This window comes from Macaca nemestrina, chromosome 12, assembly GCF_043159975.1.
Source record: "Macaca nemestrina isolate mMacNem1 chromosome 12, mMacNem.hap1, whole genome shotgun sequence".
Lineage (NCBI taxonomy): Eukaryota > Metazoa > Chordata > Mammalia > Primates > Cercopithecidae > Macaca > Macaca nemestrina.
In genome coordinates, this window is record NC_092136.1 from 50,802,137 (window position 1) to 50,814,146 (window position 12,010).

A 12,010-nucleotide genomic window follows, 5' to 3' on the forward strand; every position below is an offset into this window, starting at 1 on the left:
CCCTTGAGGGAGAAAAGTCAGAAAACATAATGTTGAAATCACTAGAACATAACTGGCATATGGAAATATTTTCTGATTATGAACTGTCAACTTTAATTTCATTTCCAGATGGCATGGTCTTAGCTGTTATACAGTGTTTATAAATGTTCTAAATCAAGGGAATTTGTGGCAATCTATTAGAATAAAATAAAATATTTGAGTTCTTAATTTCCTTTAATTAGGATAAACTTTTTCTTAAAGTGAAGAGAATGTTTTTATTACATATTTTTCTTCTGAAAAGATAGGCTGTATTTTCTAGCAATTACGAATTTGTTGTATATGATGATCTGGTTCTCGGAACATTCTTGAATCTAGTGTTTCTAAGGCAGGTGTGTACAGCAAGAAGTGAATAACACAAAAATCAATCATGAACGCATTATAAGGCAATTGAGTTTGTCACAACTGCAAAATATTGCTGATTGTGGATTGCTCTGAAATCTGGAAACATTACTTGTGAATTGCTTATATCCAAAATGCAGACACAGTGCTGGGTGTTGGTTTACTTGTTTCTGATTTTTCAACTCTCTTTTCTACGCAAAAGGTGTCCAAACTATACAGACCCACAGAATCTAACAGATGTCTCAGTAGTCCTCCTCCTAGAACTCTCAGAGGATCCAGAACTGCAGCCAGTCCTCGCTGGGCTGTTCTGTCCATGTGCCTCATCACGGTGCTGGGGAACCTGCTCATCATCCTGGCTGTCAGCCCTGACTCCCACCTCTAAACCCCCATGTACTTCTTCCTCTCCAACCTGTCCTTGCCTGACATCAGTTTCACCTCCACCACAGTCCCCAAGATGTTTGTGAACATCCAACCTCACAGCAGAGTCATCTCCTATGCCGGCTCCCTGACCCAGATGTCTCTTTTTGCCGTTTTTGGAGGCATGGAAGAAAGACATGCTCCTGAGTGTGATGGCTGTAAGACTGGTTTGTAGCCATGTGTCACCCTCTATATTATTCAGTCATCATGAACCAGTGTTTCTGTGGCTTCCTAGTTCTGTTGTCTTTTTTCTCAGTCTTTTAGACTCCCAGCTGTACAATTTGGTTGCCTTACAAATTACCTGCTTCAAGGATGTGGAAATTCCTGATTTCTTCTGTGACCCTTCTCAGTTCCCCCACCTTGCATGTTGTGACACGTTCACTAATAACATAGTCATGTATTTCCCTGCTGCTGTATTTGGTTTTCTTCCCACCTTGGGGATCCTTTTATCTTACTATAAAATTGTTTCCTCCATTCTGAGGGTTTCATTATCAGGTGGGAACTATAAAGCCTTCTCCACCTGTGGGTCTCACCTGTCAGTTGTGTGCTTATTTTATGGAACAGGCATTGGAGGGTATCTCAATTCAGATGTGTCATCTTCCCCCAGAAAGGGTGCAGTGGCCTCAGTGATATACACAGTGGTCACCCCCATGCTAAACCCCTTCTACAGCCTGAGAAACAGGGATATTAAAAGTGTCCTGCGGTGGCCGCGAGGCAGAACAGTCTAATCTCAGTATCTTGTTATCTGTTCCATTCCTTTTGTAATGTGGGTTAAAAAAGGCAGCAAGGTGAAATATGAATAATATCACAGGGTTAACACACACTGTGATATTAAGAGTAATATCTCCTCCCTAGGATATAAAAAAATACTATCACAGAGTGTACACACATGGGGAACACACACTGTCATATTAGGAATTGTATCTCCCTAGGATATTACGAATAATATCACACCAGGTGTGTACACTCACTGTGATATTTGAAACAATATCTCCCTAGGAGATTACAAATAATAACAAAGAGTGTACATCCCATGACATTAGGAGTAACATCCTTCTAGTATATTATGAATAACATCACAAGGTGTACACCTTCTGTGACATTTTGTACACCCTTTGTGACATTAAAAGAAACATCCCCCTAGGATATTACGAATAATGTCACAGACAATGTACACACATGGTACACATGGCTTTCTTGAACACACTGTGTGCACCTCCTGTGACATTAGGAATACATCCCCCATGATATTATGAATCATATCACAATGCGTACACACATTGTGACATTAGTAGTAATATCCTGCTAGTATATTGTGAATAATATCACAGGATGTACACACCTGTGACATTAGGAGTAACTTCCCACTAGAATATTATCAATAATATCACAGGGCGTATACTATCTATGACATTAAAAGTAACATCCTTTTAAGATATTACAAATAATATCACAGGGTGTACATTTCCTGTGTCATTAGGAGTAACATCCCCCTAGGATATTATGAATAATATCACAGGCTATACCCCCCCCGTGACATTAGGAGTAACATCTCCGTAGGATTTTACAGGGTGTACTCCCTGTGTGACATTGTGCGTAAAATCTCCCTAGGATATTAAGAATAATATCACAGTGTGTACATACCCTGTAAAATTAGGAGTAACATCTCTTTAGGATATCATGAATAATATCACAGAGTGTGCACCCATTTTGACATTAGGAATAACATTTTCCTAGAATATTATGAATAATATCACCCACTGGGTGTACACCCCCAGTGACATTAGGATTAATACCCCCCTAGGATATTACGAATGATATCACAGGTGTACACCACTTGTGACGTTAGAAATAACATCCTCCTAAAATATTATGAATAATATCACAGGGTGTACACCCCCTGTGATAGTAGGAGTAACATACCCCTAGGATACTATCAATAATATTTCAGCGTGACCACCCCCTGTGACACTGGGAGTAATATTCCCTAGGGTATTACAAATAATATCACAGGATGTATACCACCTGTGACATTAGTTGTAAAACATTCCCCTAGGATATGATGAATAATATCACAGGGTGTACACTTACTGTGACATTAGGAGTAATATCTCTCTAGAATATTTCTTCTAATATCATAGGGTGTACACCCACAGTGATATTAACAGTAATATCTTCCTAGTATATTACAAATTCTGCTGGCACCTGACCACTTCCCCCACGGACTGAGGTCAGGTTAACCCAACCAGCTGACACCACCGCAGCCAACACCCAACTGTATGTACCCAAGGTGGAACACATTTGCTGTTCTCCGTGGGTCCAGTTGCTTTCTTGGTAAATCCTAGTGTGATCTCCTGGACAACCTAGTTAAAGAGCTAGTATTTACTTACCATTTTGTTTCCCCTCAGTGAAAGCGGTGCACACACTAGCTGCTTCTGTCAGCCATCTTGAACAAGAACCCCCTGAAAGAAGCTTTCTTGAACACTGCTTCTTCTAAAACTGCTTATCAGGAATTCGAGCAGACATTTACCACCAAAATATAATAAAATAATCATCACTAGTACTTCTCAACTAACACCCTAGTAAATCTAATTGCTGTCACAAAATGTCCTTCCTTTGTTCTCTATTATTCTATATTCGCCTCCCTCACTCCCTCTGCATTTAAATAAACTAAAAGTATAAGACTGGAATGGGCCTCACAGCCATTTTAATTACATGTAATTATTTGTAAAACATATAAACCGAGGTCAAATCACTAGAACAACTTTCCTAACATGATCTCTATATGATCTAGCAACTGCATATGATCTAACTTTACCCCATACATAGTAGGACCTCAGAGAAGGAGCATAAAAGCCAGAGGGCTTGTGGAGATATTTCCTGTTAAATATACATGACAGAAGTAAAAATAAGCTTTCTCTACAGCCTCTCCTTATCCTGCTTTATGACCTGCAGGAATCTGGAATCTCTATCTTCCTACAGAAAGGAAAAAGGATTTCTTAGCAGTCTTTTGGGCAATAAATCTTGAAATTCTGAGACAAAGACAAAAGGATCAAGTCATTGCCAGGCTTACCATAAGGCAAAGGAGGGAAAAAGGAAGAATCATTCGCTAACCTGTGGTCTTTGCTCAGTCCTTGGACTCCTCAGGCAGCCTGCTCACCACATTCTCATTTAACTGGAGGTTATCTGTAAATAATACTTGTTGGTGCAGAAGAGAAATTAGGCATCGATTGCTTAAGCATGTTTCACTACTGCTTAAAAGTATGCCTAAGATAACTGGTGCCAGGTCTAAGGGGTTTTGAAAGGGCCTTTTAAGATCCTCTAGGGTTTTTGATTCCAAAGAATAACTTTGCAGTACAGAAATCAATATAAGATCTGAAAACCTGAAAATTGATTGATCTTTCCTCAGCTCCAAGGACCAATTAGATATTTGCCTGGAAATAAAGATACCATTTCTACTCATATCCTCAGAACCCTATTAATTAGAGACATAATCCTCATAAAACTGCAGCCTGGATCATTGAACCCTTGTCTATGGTTTTAATGTCCCCTCCAAAACTCATATGGAAACTTAATCCTCTATGAGGCAGCATTGAGAGGTGGGGGCCATTAGGACATGATTGGATTATGAAAGCTCTGCCCTCATGGATGAATTAATCTACTGATGGATTAATGAAATGGTTAATGGATTAATGGGTTGTCATGGGAATAGTACTAATGGCTTTATAAGGAGAGGAACAAGTACACACAAACCCTTCTCCATGTGCTACCCTGTGCCACCTCAGGATTTTGCAGGGAGACCCCACCAGCAATAAGGCCCTCACAAGATGTGGCCCCTCAACCTTGTACTTCTCAACCTCCATAACTATAAGAAATAAATCCCTTTTCTTTATCAATTACCCAGTTTTAAGGATTGTGTTAAAACTAACAGATAGCGGACTAAGACACCTCCCCACATCATGGACTTCTACCTCCTGAAAGAAACTGCAAAACACCCATTCATCAGGTGTCACTGGCCTGGCAACCTCCCTTAAACCAGACAAAGTTGAGAAAAAAAGACCAAAAAAACCCGTATGTGAATAATTATAATGGTGTCACAGTGATGCATTACTGCCATCATGACCATTATGAAGTTCTCACTCAAGGTCTACAGGCTCTTCATGCACACACAGCTCTATCATGTTTCCTTGTTCTGTTTGATTTCCCTAAGCACAAGTCAGTTGAAGCCGTTGTTGCAAGAGACCATGAAGTTCCTGACCAAAAGACCATAAGAGCACACTCAGTATCTGCTCTGTGCCTAAACATAATTCTGACAAGCTTTGCTTCTGTTCTTTTTAGTACAAATTAGTTGAGCAGATGTCCAAAAAGTCCCCTTTCTATAGTTCTTGACCAGTATTTACAGGTCCATACTCCATGACTGTAAGTTCTTTGTTCCCACATTATTCTACTAAGCTTGATTTTTGTTTTTGTTGGTGTTTTGTTGTTTGTTTTGCTGTGTATCAAATGAAAATGGCAGTAGATAAATTACTGCTACATTACTTTTTTTTTAAATTTTTTATTATTATTATACTTTAAGTTCTAGGGTACATGTGCATAACGTGCAGGTTTGTTACATATGTATACTTGTGCTGTGCTGCACCCATCAACTCGTCAGCACCCATCAACTTGTCATTTACATCAGGTATAACTCCCAATGCAATCCCTCCTCCCACCCCCTCCCCATGATAGGCGCCGGTGTGTGATGTTCCCCTTCCCGAGTCCAAGTGATCTCACTGTTCAGTTCCCACCTATGAGTGAGAACATGCGGTGTTTGGTTTTCTGTTCTTGTGATAGTTTGCTAAGAATGATGGTTTCCAGCTGCATCCACGTCCCTACAAAGGACACAAACTCATCCTTTTTTATGGCTGCATAGTATTCCATGGTGTATATGTGTCACATTTTCTTAATCCAGTCTGTCACTGATGGATATTTGGGTTGATTCCAAGTCTTTGCTATTGTGAATAGTGCCGCAATAAACATACGTGTGCATGTGTCTTTATAGCAGCATGATTTATAATCCTTTGGGTATATACCCAGTAATGGGATGGCTGGGTCATATGGTACATCTAGTTCTAGATCCTTGAGGAATCGCCATACTGTTTTCCATAATGGTTGAACTAGTTTACAATCCCACCAACGGTGTAAAAGTGTTCCTATTTCTCCACATCCTCTCCAACACCTGTTGTTTCCTGACTTTTTAATGATCGCCATTCTAACTGGTGTGAGATGGTATCTCATTGTGGTTTTGATTTGCATTTCTCTGATGGCCAGTGATGATGAGCATTTTTTTCATGTGTCTGCTGGCTGTATGAATGTCTTCTTTTGAGAAATGTCTGTTCATATCCTTTGCCCACTTTTTGATGGGGTTGTTTGTTTTTTTCTTGTAAATTTGTTTGAGTTCTTTGTAGGTTCTGGATATTAGCCCTTTGTCAGATGAGTAGATTGCAAAAATTTTCTCCCATTCTGTAGGTTGCCTGTTCACTCTGATGGTAGTTTCTTTTGCTGTGCAGAAGCTCTTTAGTTTAATGAGATCCCATTTGTCAATTTTGGCTTTTGCTGCCGTTGCTTTTGGTGTTTTAGACATGAAGTCTTTGCCCATGCCTATGTCCTAAATGGTACTACCTAGGTTTTCCTCTAGGATTTTTATGGTATTAGGTCTAACATTTAAGTCTCTGATCGATCTTGAATTAATTCTCGTATAAGGAGTAAGGAAAGGATCCAGTTTTAGCTTTCTACTTATGGCTAGCCAATTTTTCCAGCACCATTTATTAAATAGGGAATCCTTTCCCCATTTCTTGTTTCTCTCAGGTTTGTCAAAGATCAGATGGCTATAGATGTGTGGTATTATTTCTGAGGACTCTGTTCTGTTCCATTGGTCTATATCTCTGTTTTGGTACCAGTACCATGCTGTTTTGGTTACTGTAGCCTTGTAGTATAGTTTGAAGTCAGGTAGCACGATGCCTCCAGCTTTGTTCTTTTGACTTAGGATTGTCTTGGAGATGCGGGCTCTTTTTTGGTTCCATATGAACTTTAAAGCAGTTTTTTCCAATTCTGTGAAGAAACTCGTTGGTAGCTTGATGGGGATGGCATTGAATCTATAAATTACCTTGGGCAGTATGGCCATTTTCACGATATTGATTCTTCCTATCCATGAGCATGGTATGTTCTTCCATTTGTTTGTGTCCTCTTTTATTTCACTGAGCAGTGGTTTGTAGTTCTCCTTGAAGAGGTCCTTTACATCCCTTGTAAGTTGGATTCCTAGGTATTTTATTCTCTTTGAAGCAATTGTGAATGGAAGTTCATTCATGATTTGGCTCTCTGTTTGTCTGTTACTGGTGTATACGAATGCTTGTGATTTTTGCACATTAATTTTGTGTCCTGAGACTTTGCTGAAGTTGCTTATCAGCTTAAGGAGATTTTGGGCTGAGACAATGGGATTTTCTAAATATACAATCATGTCATCTGCAAAGAGGGACAATTTGACTTCTTCTTTTCCTAACTGAATACCCTTGATTTCTTTCTCTTGCCTGATTGCCCTAGCCAGAACTTCCAACACTATGTTGAATAGGAGTGGTGAGAGAGGGCATCCCTGTCTTGTGCCATTTTTCAAAGGGAATTTTTCCAGTTTTTGCCCATTCAGTATGATATTGGCTGTGGGTTTGTCATAAATAGCTCTTATTATTTTGACGTACATTCCATCAATACCGAATTTATTGAGCGTTTTTAGCATGAAGGGCTGTTGAATTTTGTCAAAAGCCTTTTCTGCATCTATTGAGATAATCATGTGGTTCTTGTCTTTGGTTCTGTTTATATGCTGGATTATGCTTATTGATTTGCGAATGTTGAACCAGCCTTGCATCCCAGGGATGAAGCCCACTTGATCATGGTGGATAAGCTTTTTGATGTGCTGCTGAATCCGGTTTGCCAGTATTTTATTGAGGATTTTTGCATCGATGTTCATCAGGGATATTGGTCTAAAATTCTCTTTTTTTGTTGTGTCTCTGCCAGGCTTTGGTATCAGGATGATGTTGGCCTCATAAAATGAGTTAGGGAGGATTCCCTCTTTTTCTATTGATTGGAATAGTTTCAGAAGGAATGGTACCAGCTCCTCCTTGTACCTCTGGTAGAATTCAGCTGTGAATCCATCTGGTCCCGGACTTTTTTTGGTTGGTAGGCTATTAATTATTGCCTCAATTTCAGAGCCTGCTATTGGTCTATTCAGGGATTCAACTTCTTCCTGGTTTAGTCTTGGAAGAGTGTAAGTGTCCAGGAAATTATCCATTTCTTCTAGATTTTCCAGTTTATTTGCGTAGAGGTGTTTATAGTATTCTCTGATGGTAGTTTGTATTTCTGTGGGGTCGGTGGTGATATCCCCTTTATCATTTTTTTATTGCGTCTATTTGATTCTTCTCTCTTTTCTTCTTTATTAGTCTTGCTAGCGGTCTGTCAATTTTGTTGATCTTTTCAAAAAACCAACTCCTGGATTCATTGATTTTTTGGAGGGTTTTTTGTGTCTCTATCTCCTTCAGTTCTGCTCTGATCTTAGTTATTTCTTGCCTTCTGCTAGCTTTTGAATGCGTTTGCTATTGCTTCTCTAGTTCTTTTAATTGTGATGTTAGAGTGTCAATTTTAGATCTTTCTTGCTTTCTCTTGTGGGCATTTAGTGCTATAAATTTCCCTCCACACTGCTTTAAATGTGTCCCAGAGATTCTGGTATGTTGTATCTTTGTTCTCATTGGTTTCAAAGAACATCTTTATTTCTGCCTTCATTTCGTTATGTACCCAGTAGTCATTCAGGAGCATGTTGTTCAGTTTCCATGTAGTTGAGTGGTTTTGATTGAGTTTCTTAGTCCTGGGTTCTAGTTTGATTGCACTGTGGTCTGAGAGACAGTTTGTTACAATTTCTGTTCTTGTACATTTGCTGAGGAGTGCTTTGCTTCCAATTATGTGGTCAATTTTGGAATAAGTGCGATGTGGTGCTGAGAAGAATGTATATTCTGTTGATTTGGGGTGGAGAGTTCTATAGATGTCTATTAGGTCTGCTTGCTGTGACAGTGGAGTGTTGACGTCTCCCATTATTATTGTATGGGAGTCTAAGTCTCTTTGTAAGTCTCTAAGGACTTGCTTTATGAATCTGGGTGCTCCTGTATTGGGTGCATATATATTTAGGATAGTTAGCTCTTCCTGTTGAATTGATCCTTTTACCATTATGTAATGGCCTTCTTTGTCTCTTTTGATCTTTGATGGTTTAAAGTCTGTTTTATCAGAGACTAGTATTGCAACCCCTGCTTTTTTTGTTCTCCATTTGCTTGGTAAATCTTCCTCCATCCCTTTATTTTGAGCCTATGTATGTCTCTGCGTGTGAGATGGGTCTCCTGAATACAGCAGACTGATGGGTCTTGACTCTTTATCCAGTTTGCCAGTCTGTGTCTTTTAATTGGAGCATTTAGTCCATTTACATTTAAGGTTAATATTGTTATGTGTGAATTTGATCCTGCCATTACGATATTAACTGGTTATTTTGCTCGTTAGTTGATGCAGTTTCTTCCTAGCCTCAATGGTCTTTACATTTTGGCATGTTTTTGCAATGGCTGGTACCGGTTGTTCCTTTCCATGTTTAGTGCTTCCTTCAGGGTCTCTTGTAAGGCAGGCCTAGTGGTGACAAAATCTCTAAGCATTTGCTTATCTGTAAAGGATTTTATTTCTCCTTCACTTATGAAACTTAGTTTGGCTGGATATGAAATTCTGGGTTTAAAATTCTTTTCTTTAAGAATGTTGAATATTGGCCCCCACTCTCTTCTGGCTTATAGAGTTTCTGCTGAGAGATCTGCTGTGAGTCTGATGGGCTTCCCTTTGTGGGTAACCCGACCTTTCTCTCTGGCTGCCCTTAAGATTTTTTCCTTCATTTCAACTTTGGTGAATCTGGCAATTATGTGTCTTGGAGTTGCTCTTCTCGAGGAGTATCTTTGTGGCGTTCTCTGTATTTCCTGGATTTGAATGTTGGCCTGCCCTACTAGGTTGGGGAAGTTCTCCTGGATGATATCCTGAAGAGTGTTTCCCAACTTGGTTCCATTTTCCCCCTCACTTTCAGGCACCCCAATCAGACGCAGATTTGGTCTTTTTACATAATCCCATACTTCTTGCAGGCTTTGTTCATTTCTTTTTCTTCTTTTTTCATTTGGTTTCTCTTCTCGCTTCATTTCGTTCATTTGATCCTCAGTCTCTGATACTCTTTCTTCCAATTGATCGAGTTGGTTACTGAAGCTTGTGCATTTGTCACGTATTTCTCGTGTCATGGTTTTCTTCTCTTTCATTTCGTTTATGACCTTCTCTGCATTAATTACTCTAGCCATCAATTCTTCCACTTTTTTTTCAAGATTTTTAGTTTCTTTGCGCTGGGTACGTAATTCCTCCTTTAGCTCTGAGAAGTTTGATGGACTGAAGCCTTCTTCTCTCATCTCGTCAAAGTCATTCTCCGTCCAGCTTTGATCCGTTGCTGGCGATGAGCTGCGCTCCTTTGCCGGGGGAGATGCGCTCTTATTTTTTGAATTTCCAGCTTTTCTGCCCTGCTTTTTCCCCATCTTTGTGGTTTTATCTGCCTCTGGTCTTTGATGATGATGGTGACGTACTGATGGGGTTTTGGTATAGGTGTCCTTCCTGTTTGATAGTTTTCCTTCTAACAGTCAGGACCCTCAGCTGTAGGTCTGTTGGAGATTGCTTGAGGTCCACTCCAGACCCTGTTTGCCTGGGTGTCAGCAGCAGAGGCTGCAGAAGATAGAATATTTCTGAACAGCGAGTGTCCCTGTCTGATTCTTGCTTTGGAGGCTTCCTCTCAGGGGTGTACTCCACCCTGTGAGGTGTGGGGTGTCAGACTGCCCCTAGTGGGTGATGTCTCCCAGTTAGGCTACTCAGGGGTCAGGGACCCACTTGAACAGGCAGTCTGTCCCTTCTCAGATCTCAACCTCCGTGTTGGGAGAACCACTGCTCTCTTCAAAGCTGTCAGACAGAGTCATTTGCGTCTGCAGAGGTTTCTGCTGCTTTTGTTGTTGTTTACTGTGCCCTGTCCCCAGAGGTGGAGTCTACAGAGACAGGCAGGTTTCCTTGAGCTGCTGTGAGCTCCACCCAGTTCGAGCTTCCCAGCGGCTTTGTTTACCTACTTAAGCCTCTGCAAAGACGGGCGCCCCTCCCCCAGCCTCGCTGCTGCCTTGCCGGAGATTGCAGACTGCTGTGCTAGCAATGAGGGAGGCTCCGTGGGCATGGGACCCTCCTGGCCAGGTGTGGGATATAATCTCCTGGTGTGCCTGTTTGCTTAAAGCGCAATATTGGGGTGGGAGTTACCCAATTTTCCAGGTGTTGTGTGTCTCAGTTCCCCTGGCTAGGAAAAGGGATTCCCTTTCCCCTTGCACTTCCCAGGTGAGGCAATGCCTCGCCCTGCTTCAGCTCTCGCTGGTCAGGCTGCAGCAGCTGACCAGCACCGATTGTCCGGCACTCCCTAGTGAGATGAACCCAGTACCTCAGTTGAAAATGCAGAAATCACCGGTCTTCTGTGTCGCTCATGCTGGGAGTTGGAGACTGGAGCTGTTCCTATTCAGCCATCTTCTACCACTGCTACATTACTTGAAACCAGTAATAAGCGATAGGTGACAAACTGAAGAAAAAAAAAAACAGAATAATCATAAAATTACATATATATCACACCTCAAAAAGAAAGACAGTGTGGTATGGTCTTGCTTGAGGCTATTGGTCCAACATACAGGCCAACACATTAAGTGATATTCTTATGATGATGACAATGAATTGTCAAGAAAGAATTGAAACTATATTTGGTTTATTCTTTATAAGAAGGTAGAGGTGTGTGAAATCCCTTTTTCTATGTTTTCAAACTAAATGGATATAGTTTGGCACTTGAAGGGGTAAGCTTTTGTCATAAAGACAATAATAGCCATCACTCTACAGTACCTACTCTACATATGCTGGCAATATGCCAGGTACTTAATCCTGCTGGGCAATGAGGCTGCAACACAGCCAGACATGAATCTGAGAGGGTTGAGAAAGGCAGAGCCATTCTGTTGTGGCCTTGGCAATTAGTTTTATTCTGAGAATTAAAGGCTTATAGATTGTCCTCTTAAGAAGACAGAGGAATGTGTAACGATTTTATTTAATTTACTGTATTAAG

General features: G+C 40.6%; 1 pseudogene; it reads left to right on the top strand.

The window, feature by feature from the left end:
- The first annotated feature begins 538 nt into the window (after positions 1 to 538).
- On the top strand, positions 539 to 1,523 carry LOC105486931 (olfactory receptor 7E24-like; annotated as a pseudogene).
- The last annotated feature ends 10,487 nt before the right edge of the window (positions 1,524 to 12,010 follow it).